Here is a 12874-nt window from a genome sequence, read left to right as displayed (position 1 = left end):
GGGAAATTAAAAACTACAAATCGCGAAAGACCGCCAACAACCGCCGCTCAATAGATTGCCCCGCAGGGCTGCAAAGAACCACAAACCGCGAAATATGGATATCCAACCAGTTTAAAAGACAAATTAGCCACCGATAGAGGCCAGGGCCTGAAAAATTAGAGAAATTAAAACCACAAACCGCGAAAGAACGCCAAAAACCGCCGCTCACTAGGGATATCCAACTAGATTGGCCCGCAGGGCTACAAAGAACCACAAACCGCGAAATTTGGATATCCAACAAATTAAAACCACAAACTGCGAAAGACCACCAACAACCGCCGCTCAATAGAGACATCCAGCTAGATTGCCCCGTAGGGCTTCAAAACCACACACCGCGAAGTATAGTTATCCAACAAGCTTAAACTATAAACTAACCCCTGATAGAGGGTAGGGCATGAAGAATTAGAGAAATCAAAACCACAAACCGCGAAAGACCGCCAACAACCGCCGCTTAATAGGGAAATTCAACTAGCTCTATAAATCTAAATAACTATCAACCGCGAAATTTGGATATCCAACTAGATTGCCCCCGATAGAGTGTAGGGCATGAAGAATGAGGAAATTAAAACTACAAACCGCGAAAGACCGCCAACAACCGCCGCTTAATAGGAAATCCAACTAGATTGCCCCTTGCAGGGCTACAAAGAACTATCAAACGCGAAATTTGGATATCCAACTAGATTGCCCCGCAGGGCTACAAAAAACTACAATCATTAAAACATAATTATCTTGCTAAGTCGTGGCACTTAGACGCTTCCGTAGTATAAGCCTTGCTACATATACACGCATTTCTCAGCTTCAATTTGAAGTAAATCGCACTGACTCTGTGTCTCGCTGGCATCGTCAACATTGGGTATGTGTTGTTCATATTTACATGTTCTTAGTTGCCTTGAATAATTGAAGTATATTAAAATGTATATGTATCCCTATTAACTTTACAGTCACGCGGTAGCTGTGACCAGCAAGTTTTAAAAATAAACGGCTGATAAAGTTTTATTAAATTATTTACTGTCATAAATCAAGGATAACATATAATTTCAAACATCTATGTTTCGTTTTATTCGTTTTATGGAGTATTTCGTAACCCGATGACTTTCCAAACTTAGAGCTGCTTGGCTACATTCATAAAAAGAAATAAAATCCACCAAAAAAACGTTGACAACGTAAAGAAAGCAGCAAGTTTAAAAAGCCCCACCTCTGCTCACTTTTTGAAACTTGGTCCCATTTTGAATATCAACAGCAAATTGGTGTTTTTAACGTTTAAACAATAGCATCATTGCCATTAACATGCCTACTTGTTATTCGTTTAATTCAATCATTGATCATGAACTTAATAATTATTATAAAACAAAACATATATAGGATATTGGCCAAGAACAACATAATAACTTTTCTGATCGTTCCAGAATGCTAACAACTTCAGTATCTTTTACAAATGGGACCAAGTTTCAAAAAGTGAGCCGAGGTGGTTTTTTTTTAAACTTGCTGCTTTCTTTACGTTGTCAACGTTTTTTTGGTGGATCCGTCTTTACACGCTTTTCAATACGGAATAAATGCTAACCTCTCGTGACATCATCCAAGCAGCAAAGTTCATTTCCCATTGAAAAGCGTGTAAAGACGGATATGCAGTTTACCGTTCTGTTGATATCCTTCGCACTGTAGTAATAGTTGTTGCCTTAACTATAAAATATTTAAACATAGTTTAATCTTTGAATCATACCTTACAAAATTAGCTTATAATGACAGAATAACCCTGAGTAGATTTAGATGTGGTAGGCTTAAATTACCGAGTAACTCTTGTAGATTTAGTGGTATTTATGACGACAATACCTGTAAATTATGTAATTTGGATGTTAGTGGTGACGAGTTTCACTACCTTTTCGTCTGCAATGCTTTCAGCAATGCAAGGAAAAACCATCTGAGCATGTACTTTTTTAAACACCCAAGCATCTTTAAAATGGCTGAGCTATTCAATTCATCCAATTTAAAGAATGTACGGAAGCTCATTAAATTTATAAATATCATTGATACACAATTTAGATAAATACTGTCTTCTAACCATTCCTATAACTTAACTTATTGCGATATCATATTTTTTCATATACTATTGGTGCATTTAAGCCCTAAATTTAGTTGTAACTGCTTGTAACCTTGTAATATTTATTAAGTTAACTTTATGTACATAATTATATAAATTTTAACAATTTATCTTAGCTATGTTAGCGCTAGTGCGCCACCTATGTATTTACTTTTGTGTTTTGTTCTCTCATGCCCCGGAAGGGGTCGATAGAGATCTACACCACATTTCGCCATACTGCCTTTTAGAAACGCTTGCTGTTAGAATAAGAACAATTTTAATTGTAATTATTGCACAGGTCACGGCAGCCCTGTGACCTTTCCGGAAAAAGCCGAGTGGCAGGTTTTTCAAATAAATATTTTCTGTGTAAAAGCTGTACCATCAGATAGGTAATGGAATATATGAATATTAACTGTACATCTATCATAACAATTTTTGATAACAACTTGCGTCACAATTGATCTACTATAGAAGGTAGAGAATTTATTTCAATCTTATATACGCCATTTTTGTTTGGAATTAACTGAAAATAAATTCTGTAAAAACGGTATTTTTTTATGTGACATTGACATTAGACCCCACAAAAGATTACCGCTTTATTGTTATGAAAATCTAATCTTTTGATTTCGTAAATAAAATTAGGGGTCTAATGTGGATTCTGGATGCAAACTGGAACAATCCAATGCCTTGTCAAAAGCATTCACTTCAAAATGGAGTTCGGATGCACTTCTTAATACAACTTCCGCCAAGAGCACGTGGCCGAAATCAAAATCGATTTTATGTATTGTGTATGTATCATAGGACGCTCGTATTAATTGTCTCTATGCGCTTGAGAATTCAACAATATAAATAATGGTCAGAGGATGTTTAAAGACATTCCCACAACCCAATGGGGTTTCTGACCTTGTATGTCTGGCTTTTGTACACATGTGGTATAGTTGACCATGCCTTGCATTGGGATTGTGTGCAAATATCTGGTGTTTTCATCCTATTATTTAACATTCAAAACATCGAGACTTAGGAATAAAATTAATGCAGTGGGACAATATGAATGTTTACTGTAAGAAAATCAAATATCAGTCCTAAGTCTCAACTATTAGCTCGTTGGCTGCAGTTTTAAAATTACCATTTTGTGTGTGTGGCAATGGGGACTTTGCCTTTAAAATTAGGTTATATTGATCAAATTTCCCAATCATAGTGCATTGTAGGAATGCCTTTAAGCCTCCTCTGAATAATGGTAGCGCTATAATAATACACATTAATGTTTTAAGCAGATAAAATTCCAAAATATAATACGTTTTCTGCCTTTGCTTGTCACGTGGTAGGCCTATGTTGAAGTTGCGATTATATGTTCAAATAAGTTTCAAATGGATAACAACAAGACAAGTGGCCGAGTGGTCTAAGGCGCTAGGCTCATAGAGTACTAAGTGGTGCGCCGTGAGTTCGAACCCCGCCTCTGCCAAACTTTAAAAATAGTAAATTAAAATTTTACTTTTTTAAATTTCATATTTGGGAAATGTGACTGGGAGAATTTATGTATGGCGTGGAGTGGTGTGATAGAGATCTAATAAAAGTCCAACACTTGATGGACGCCATACCCAGAGCATATACCATACCATACCATACTGTTATAAACACTCTGAACGCTGATCAACCGATTCTTTTGTTGTGCAATGCTCACTCAGTCATTTAATAAGGCAATACAAACGATCGAATTTGGTGTTGACATGAGCAAAACTTTGAGTTACACCTTTTCAATGTAAAATTAATTTTCTCGGCCAAATGAAAAGCAATAATTTCCATTTTTTCAGTAAATGTCAGGAAAAACTGTAATGACCTTTTAGCTTTTCAAAGTAATATAGTTCGCTAATGAAGGATTTTTCACAACTTTCTAACACATATCACCGCACCGTGACTCGCGGCGATATATCATAGTTTTGTGAGAATTTCCGTTTTGATTTCACCATTTTTTACTGCCCCGGCTGAAAATTGTCAAAATCAACGCGTGAAATCTGAGGCTAATACTAGCATTGTGGATCGATATCCCTGGGTGTCGTAGGAAGACCGACCTGAATACAGTGTTGCACGTTAATTGCCAGAACTTCAATATAGCAAAGAAATTCCCAGGCCTATAGCGCTCCTATGACACTGATCATGTTAAGCACGATGAGGATCTTTCATCACGTGAGTGATTAATTATTTGATTTCATCATCACCATGATCATCGGACCAATGTGTTGAAATTTGCTTCTCCTTAAAACAACTTTGCCCAACATTTGGTTAAAAAAATCAACAATCCTACATGCAATTGGGCAATATTTTAAACAAAACTTTCATTTACAAAACATAAATATTACGCTGTATGTTTTATCAGGTAAACTGTTTGGAACACACTTCCAAATAGCCTTCGTAACATCCCCAGACTTTCGTTATTTAAAGGCCAGCTTAAAACCAATCTTTGTAAATTGATTGTTTTTATGTTTGTTTCGTGCTTTACGCGCTTTGAGTTCCTCATCTATAGAGATTGTGCCCTATAAGAACCATTCATTATCATTGTTAACTTAACTGAACAGGTTTTCCTTTTTAAACAAAAACCTGTTCAAGCAATTAATTAAAATTGCTTGCCTACAAACAGAATAACTTGGATGTTAACATGGTTAATACTTGACCTAGTGTTTCAATTGTCATGAAGGTGACTGGGTATGGTGCCTTTTGTTTGTGTTTGTTTGAAACTGCTTTTGGAAACCCACCGAAAGTCATAACGAAGCAGCCAAAACAATACATGGTTAAACATGGTAGTTTATAAAAACCTATTAAGTCATGTGGCCGAGCGGTCTAAGGCGCTGGTGACATGTCTATACTGTATACATGATAGCGGCGCAGTGCAGCGTGGGTTCGAGCCCCACCTCTGCCGAACTAAATTTCCTTTTTTTTTTAAATTTCATATTATGTTAGGGAAATGTGGCTGGGAGAATTTATGTATGACGAAGAGTGGTGTGCCTAGTGATAAAGTTGATCTATTCCTAATAGTAGGTATGTCACAGTGGCTGCACAATAATTCTGCCACACTGTGCATGCAAGCATAACAGTGAATTGAAAAGCGCGCGCTTCAAAGTTGACCAATTTTAGAAAACATCATGTCAAAAAATGTATTTCCTCGCAATGCTTCATTTATCCAAAATGTTTGAATTTTTAATATATGGTGTGTGAAGCCTTTCCGAGGCTACCATCGGGTCCTCAAAAATTAAATATTGTTTTGTTTAAGAGCTACTGCCTGTTTTTATGGATTTTTGAAGATCGCTCATAAATCAGTAAATATAGGCCTATTCGCTATTGCACGGTTCCGCCATTATGCACTATGTGCGGGAGAGCCTCGAACTGGCAGCATACATGAATGGGAATTGAACTAGTCATAACGTTCTGTGTAAGGTTACATAATTCTTCCTTTCATGTATGCTGCCAGTTCGAGGCTCTCCCCGCACATAGTGCATAATGGCGGAACCGTGCAAGTAGCGAATAGGCCTGTACCATTTAGCTGAAATACTAATCTTTCTTAGCATGTAAATTAATTCCGTCGACAACAAATGAAACACTTCCCTAAAACCAGTTGAAGCAAAACATTAATCAATGTTTTTTAGGGAGTAATTTTCCAAACCACAATAGCTCTAAGCCATTGTGTGTGTCCAAGGCCATACTATTTTTGTATACGCGGTACAGTAAATTGCTGTTCGCTTTACCGATTGTCCTCCCTTGTTAATCCAGATGACAAAATGTTAATTTAAAGTCTCATTGCAACTGAATTTTAATTTTTACTTTTCGGACTTGGCTTTGAGTAATGGTGACACATACCATGTTTACAGTAAAAATGAAAATTATATTCTAGACACCGTCAAAATGTCAAACTTTTTATTTTTTTTTTTTTTTTTTTAAATAATTAACTGCAGTTCATTTATTCAACCTCATAACAGGATCATACTTAAAAAATTATGATGAATGAACAGACGTTCATTAAATATTGAAAAAAAACCTAAAATTACTCATGCCTAATTTGCATAATAATAGCATAAATACATAATTAGCTGTAATTACCTAATTTGCATAATTAATTACTTTTTGTGTATTTTTGTTATCAATTGAAAGAACGTTGTATACATATGTGTGCAAAAAAAACCGCACCTTTATATCATGTACGGTTTTCTATTGGCATCAATTTTGCATATTAATTAGCTGAACTTAGTCATTTTTTGAGATTTAATTTGTCTGCAGATTGGCCGAAATTGCTAAAATAGTATATTTGGTTAATTTATTATGATTATTCAATGGTAGATTTTTTAATTTTGTTTTCTGTAACGAAGTCAGGAAAGATAGGCATTTAACATGTGATATTTAAATTAACGCTGCTTTTTGAAGCAAGCGTCCAAATATACCTTCAAAATCTCGAAATGTGCCAATTTTGTCATTACAGCCATTTGTGGCAGGATTTCATTCCATCTACGAGCATCTTTAAATTGACACTACATCACAATGCATTGACCGATTTCAATTCTGTTTTTTGATTTTTGATGCTTTAATAAAGCTCAATAATGTAGGAACATTAAGTAACGTGTTTCTGCTGCGATTATTTTTGAGGTGATATGCCTACTAATAGTTATATAAAGAAAGAGGGCGACCTATCTGCTGTGCCCAGGCAGGATATCCGTCAGTGAGACATTAAATAATAAATGCGAGGATCACAAAGGATACATGCCTGAGAAAATATACTAATATAGGGCCCACAACTTCCCCCTAAATGCTTTTTTAAATAAATCGAAAAATATTTGACAAAATGCAAACGTGTAAAAAGGTATGGGTAGCCGTAGTTGTTTTACACATATGGGCCAAATTATAGCGTCACACGTCATTGCGTTCAGTCACAATGGTTCATTATGTAAAAAAGAGACCGTTTTAAACAGTGTTAAAAGTTGCATCTGAGTCCATCATCAGCTCTCAAACAATACAGTAGGCCAGGTCTATTCATGTGTTTGTTAAAGAAAACCTGACTGCTATGGACTCAGGTGCAACTTTTAAAACGGCATATTTTCTTACACAATGAACCATTGTGACTGAACGCAATGACGTGTGACGCTATAAATTGGTCCACATGTGTAAAACAAATAGGGCTATACATATTTTTTTGACTTATTCTAAAAAGTATAAGGGGGGGGGGGGAACTTATAAGTTGTGGACCGTATAAATGAAGTAGTGAAGCTCAGGAGAACTGGCAATCTAATGAGAGAGAGTAAAAATCAAAACCGCTCGGATTCGAACCAACGCGCACTCACGATTACATATCGTTGAGTTCACCACCACACGCTTTTCTGTTTACTTATCGGTGAAATAGGTTGGAAACATGAACGAAGTAGTCTAGAAGTATTGTTGTAACGTGATTTGATCTTAATTGACCGAGGCACAGTGTCATCGCCCCGATACACAGTGTCATCGCCCCGATATCTTCATGGCAGAAATCCCCATGGTAGGTTGAATCCACAGCCACGCATGGCCATTTTGTTCCGACCTTTGAGACGCATAATGTGCCAAGGGACATCCGACTAAGGCTACTGACAATAGCCTGGTAATTGACCTCTCTGTGTGTGAGTGAGCATGTATACGGCCATTGATGAAGTCAATGGTCATATGCTTTTAGACTGCTTGCACGAGTGAGTGCAGTTAGTCTACGCTGCGCTATAGTTCGGCACATATAAAATCACAATAATTTTGTCAGTTTTTGAGTTCAAGACGCAATGGTTCTTTCTCAAGACGCAAGCTAACGACTATCATATCCGTTGAACACATATATTCAAATGCAAGGAACAAAATCTGGTTTCTTTATACTAAATAAATTACGGGAGATATTCATCATTTTCTACCTCGGTATCCAAAGATTTATCGTCTGAATATCAAATCGTGCATAGCACATTCACGTGTATCGATCCCGGGTATTCATTTCAGTGTCTCTGCTGTATCATGTAATTATTAACCGGGCGATGTCGGTGTGCGATATCTTCATGGCAGAAATCGCCATGGTAGGTTGAATCCACAGCCACACATGGCCATTTTGTTCCGACCTGTTTAATACTTTTGAGACGCATAATGAGCCGAGGGACATCCGAATAAGGCTGCTGATAATAGCCTGGTAATTGATCTCTCTGTGTGTGAGTGAGCATGTATACGCCATGAGGTCATCTGCTTTTAGACTGCCTCCACGAGTGAATGCAGCTAGCCTACGCTGCGCTATAGTTCGGCACATATAAAATCAGAATTTTTTGTCAGTTGTTGAGCTCAGTACGCACGGTTCTTTCGCAATACGCAAGCTAACGACTATCATATCCTTTCAACACATATGTTCAAGTGCAAGGAAAAAATATGGCTTCTTTAGAATAAAAAAATTACGGGAGATATTCATCATTTTCTACCCCGGTATCCAAAGATTTATCGTCTGAATATCAAATCGTGTATTGCACATTCACGTGTATCGATCCCGTGTATTCATTTCAGTGTCTCTGCTGTACAATGTAATTATTAACCAGGCGATGTCGGTGTGCGAGGTATACCGGGAATAACACGCCTGTAAACCCCACCTCTTCCTTCAAATCTTCATCTTCTCGAAACCTCAAATATACGATTCCGTGTTATCGAAGAGGTTATAAATAACGTAACGCACGTAAACACTTAATAGACAACAACTGAACAAAACATTTAATATGTTCATGAATATTTTAATCTTAACTACAAACTTACACAAACTCACAAATGAGAACCATTTTAATCAAAATCGGAGCATTTCTAAAATGTTAAAATTTAAAACTATTCCCAAATCCTATGACCCGAGGAATACATTGGTATAGTTTTTATCACAATCTGAGTACCTTTTTGAAATTGGTAAACTTTGACCCCAAGCTGGTTTAAATGGGTTCCAAAGATCCACATTTTTGGAACCTATATTCTGAAATTAATCATAGTAACCCAAAGAATCTACATGCACAGTCAATTCCGCCTCTTTCATTTGGCCACCCTGCCTCAATACAAACTAACTGTGGGGTAACTGTCCCACGACGTAGTAAGCCCTATCTCCGTTTCAAAAGAACGGGTGTTTAGAGGCAAAATTGTTTATGCAACTGGGCAATCGAACGATTTTTTTAAAATAGTATGTTTGAAGACTCTGAAATGTTCTCTGATATTATTCGCATGTGTTCATTTAGCGCGGCGTCCTTCTACTTTACCCACAATCCTTTTCGTTGCCCAGTAATCCTGTTCGTCCGCGGTAACAGAAGACTGACGCATTTAGAGTTAGTATAGACGAATCCAATTTCACGCATTCCTACACCTCAGTGACAGCCATGGCTGGGTCCCCGCTGAGTACATCTCACCTGAAATGTGAAATGATGCGTCCTTGGCGGGAATTTTAAACTGCATTCCATCACCCGTGTTACACGTAGACAAAAGAATGATGAAAGTTTACAACACAATACAATATAACATCGATTTTAATCGGCTTTAATCCACCCAATTGGGCAGTCACAACACCAGCTTGGTGCACCGGGGACCCATTAATGGCCGACCAAATCCTGACCATGACTTGGCTCGTTGGATTCGTCAATAGTGTTCATTCCTCGTCAGCTGTATCCAAAGAAAGTCTACTGTATTTTTCTTTGTAAATAATTAAAGTTGGAATACAGAAGATAATGGCTCCCAGTGTCGCCCAATTTGTCCACATGACGTCTGTAATAAAATAATGTACATAAATAGTACGGAAATAGTATGAGTGTTCACTGCATGGACAAAGTTGTTTTGTTTTTAAACTCAGAATATTAAATTATAACTAAGAGGTGTCTGAGAATGATTTATACCGTGTTTGAACAAAATATCAAAAATATATAGTCAACAGTGCACATCGTCATCATCCCTATATCTTCGTGTCAAAAATTGCCGTGATAGTACAGCGAATCCTCTCGTTTTCAACAGCTACGCATGGCGATTTTGTTCGAGATATGCCGAGCGACTCAGGCTAAGCATACCATGACTATCATATGAGATACCACAGAGTTTCTATATTCTACACATTATTACGATTTGTGCATGCTCTAGTACCCCATATGATGTTTCTATTACAAGAAAAATCGATTTGTTTTCAGGTAAACCCAGGGTTTTGTTTCCAGTACACTAACTCGAAAAGCAATACACTAATTAGCGGGGCCTTGCAGCTTGCTGTGGATATCTTTTACTGCATTTTATAAGTAAAGATTTTGAAATCCAAAGTAAAAATTGTGATATATTTAATTTTGAGAATTACAATTATACTTTATAGGTATAAAGGAACACGTTTAGCCCATTCAGATAAGTTCCAGGTGCAAGTCCTATAACACAATATGTAAACTTTCTTTATCTGTGTTAATAATAGAATATTGATTTCAACGGAGTATGGACCTGTATGGAAAAAATATTTATAATACAGGGTGTTGACACTGTGCAGTGTATCTAATCTGCATAAGTGCAATACAATGCCACACATGTCTCCTACTTATTCTGTGACTTTCATGGAAATAGCTTGATTCGTTTTCGCGTGACATTGCTATTACTGAAAATGGACGAAAACGGCATGTGTAATTTACAGTGCAAAGGCATCATAACACATGGATCCTTTATCACCATCGTCCAGCCGCACTGTGCAATATATTGGAGAAATCCTACATTCTTTTATAGGAAATACACCAAATTTGGCACAGATGTAGTGCTTACAATGCTAAATAATTCTTGATATGGGATTAAGTGAAACATTTCAATATGACATCAGATTTTTATGTGATTTTTACCCCATTTTTTTACCCAAAAATATCATTATTACAGAGGATATAACTTCCTCAAGCATCCGCCACAGTAAATTTTAATCTTCTTCATCACATAGCTGTGGGTTTGCCAATATGCTCTGGACATAAATGCTGTGACACTAAGGACGAACCTTCTCTATACTTTTATGAAAAATCCATCTCTGTCGGCATTTCAAATGATGAAACTCACACCGCAATAATTGGCTTCAAAACTGCCCCAAAGAAAGAATAGTTTAAGGTCACTCAAGGGTAGCACATCCGTTATTCCATACAAGGATTGCTTCGTAACGTCATAAATAAACGATAGATGTCGACTATTTAGTAGAAGTGAGAACAGGACACAACAACATAACATTTTCCAAATAACTTTGTGCTGAACGGTTAGTAATTTTACAGATTTTCAAAATAAGTTGCTTTGTTAAAACTTGGAATTCACCATTTTTACGCAATCCTCTCTAACTTCTAACGTCCAATTTTTAGAATCTAAAGAATCTGAGAAAGCTAAATATATGTAGAACTTAAAATTTAACACAATATGACCAATAGAAATGCCGTTCATACCTAAAAAATCCATCTTTCCCGGTATCTAAAATAATACAAACTTTACAAAATTCTGAAAGAGTATTTTGAGTATGTTGAGGGAAAGAAAAGATAGACATGATAGAGATAGGCCTAATAGTCAATAAAATGCACAAAAACAATAATTGATAATAAAGGGGCAAGAAGTTTCCAACCTAATGAGACGAATTTTGACAAATTCATAATTAGCCTTTTCGAGATATGGCGGACACAATAGGATGGCGCTGCACGAAGTGGGTAAAGTCTTTGAATTTGCCGGGTTTTACCCAGATTGAAGACTGTCCTCCTTTTGTGTACGCTATACTTCGAAAAAGGCTAGCCATTGTCCAAACTTTATACACCATTGATCATTTAAATGCATTTCCTTTTAAAACTGGGACATGTTGTGCTGTCTTTATTGTAATTCTTGATGTTATTTCTGTTTGGTTGTTGTTTAGTATTCCCTGTTGCTTGAGTTATTTGTTGTTGTTGTAATTGTCGTCACAGAGGTATCGTCATTGTCGTCGGTGTCGTTGTTTGGTTGTTGTTGTTGTTGTTGGTTTTAGTAGTAGTAGTGGTGGTGGAAGTGGTGATAGAAATGAAGGCATAACTTACCTATATTTGGTATCATCATTACCAAGAGGAAAATAATTCCTGTAAAAGCATTCAGCCAAGAAAGCACTCCTGTTGTGATTCCTTCTGCTACTGGATAGACGCCCTCAACGGTAGTTTCATAATAAATTGGCACTGTCCCGTTTATTAAGAATGAAAATAGTATATTGCAAGCATAAAGGCTGACTGAAAGAGGAAAGAAGGTGAACATCTACTTGAAAAACCTACACAGCTAAAGACTTAAATGTACTTGGTTGTGTACTCTTTCATGTTTATTAAAAATGTAAAAAAAATCCAGCCACAATGAATCTCTTGGGCTGAATTTCATGATTAAGGTTTTTTTTACCAAGAACAAACATATATAATTATATAATACATAAAAGAGTATACCTTACCTAAATTATATTGTATAGCCCCTAGAGCTAATAGTATATACCACGTAAAGCATATAATCGAAGCAGATGACAAGCAAAGTAAAACTAGCTTCATTTTCCCGCCAATCATATCAACAATCCTGGAACGGCAAAAGTAAAATGCCTATTATTATTTTACGTAAATTATCATAGATTCATATGAAGTCCAGTACCCGTTTATTCTCCTTATCCTCGATATTTTCCCTAAACCTTTATGTGTTATATAACGCGTTATTACTAATGGTTAGTACTTGCCTTTAGTGCGTGAGGTCCCGGGTTCAATTACCGACGCCGCGACGGTGGAGATTTGC

At 36.6% G+C, this 12874-nt stretch overlaps 1 long non-coding RNA gene across 1 annotated transcript; it reads right to left on the bottom strand.

Moving 5' to 3' along the window:
- Window positions 1-8936: 8936 nt before the first annotated feature.
- On the bottom strand, window positions 8937-12660 carry LOC140142819 (uncharacterized). Its single transcript, XR_011857588.1, has 3 exons — window positions 12546-12660; window positions 12154-12336; window positions 8937-9874 (listed from the first exon to the last, which is right to left on the bottom strand). It is a non-coding gene; the product is annotated as an uncharacterized lncRNA (long non-coding RNA).
- Window positions 12661-12874: the final 214 nt, after the last annotated feature.

The sequence above is a fragment of the Amphiura filiformis genome, chromosome 20 (genome assembly GCF_039555335.1).
Source record: "Amphiura filiformis chromosome 20, Afil_fr2py, whole genome shotgun sequence".
Classification (NCBI taxonomy): domain Eukaryota; kingdom Metazoa; phylum Echinodermata; class Ophiuroidea; order Amphilepidida; family Amphiuridae; genus Amphiura; species Amphiura filiformis.
This window is presented reverse-complemented; position numbering and strand designations above follow the sequence as displayed.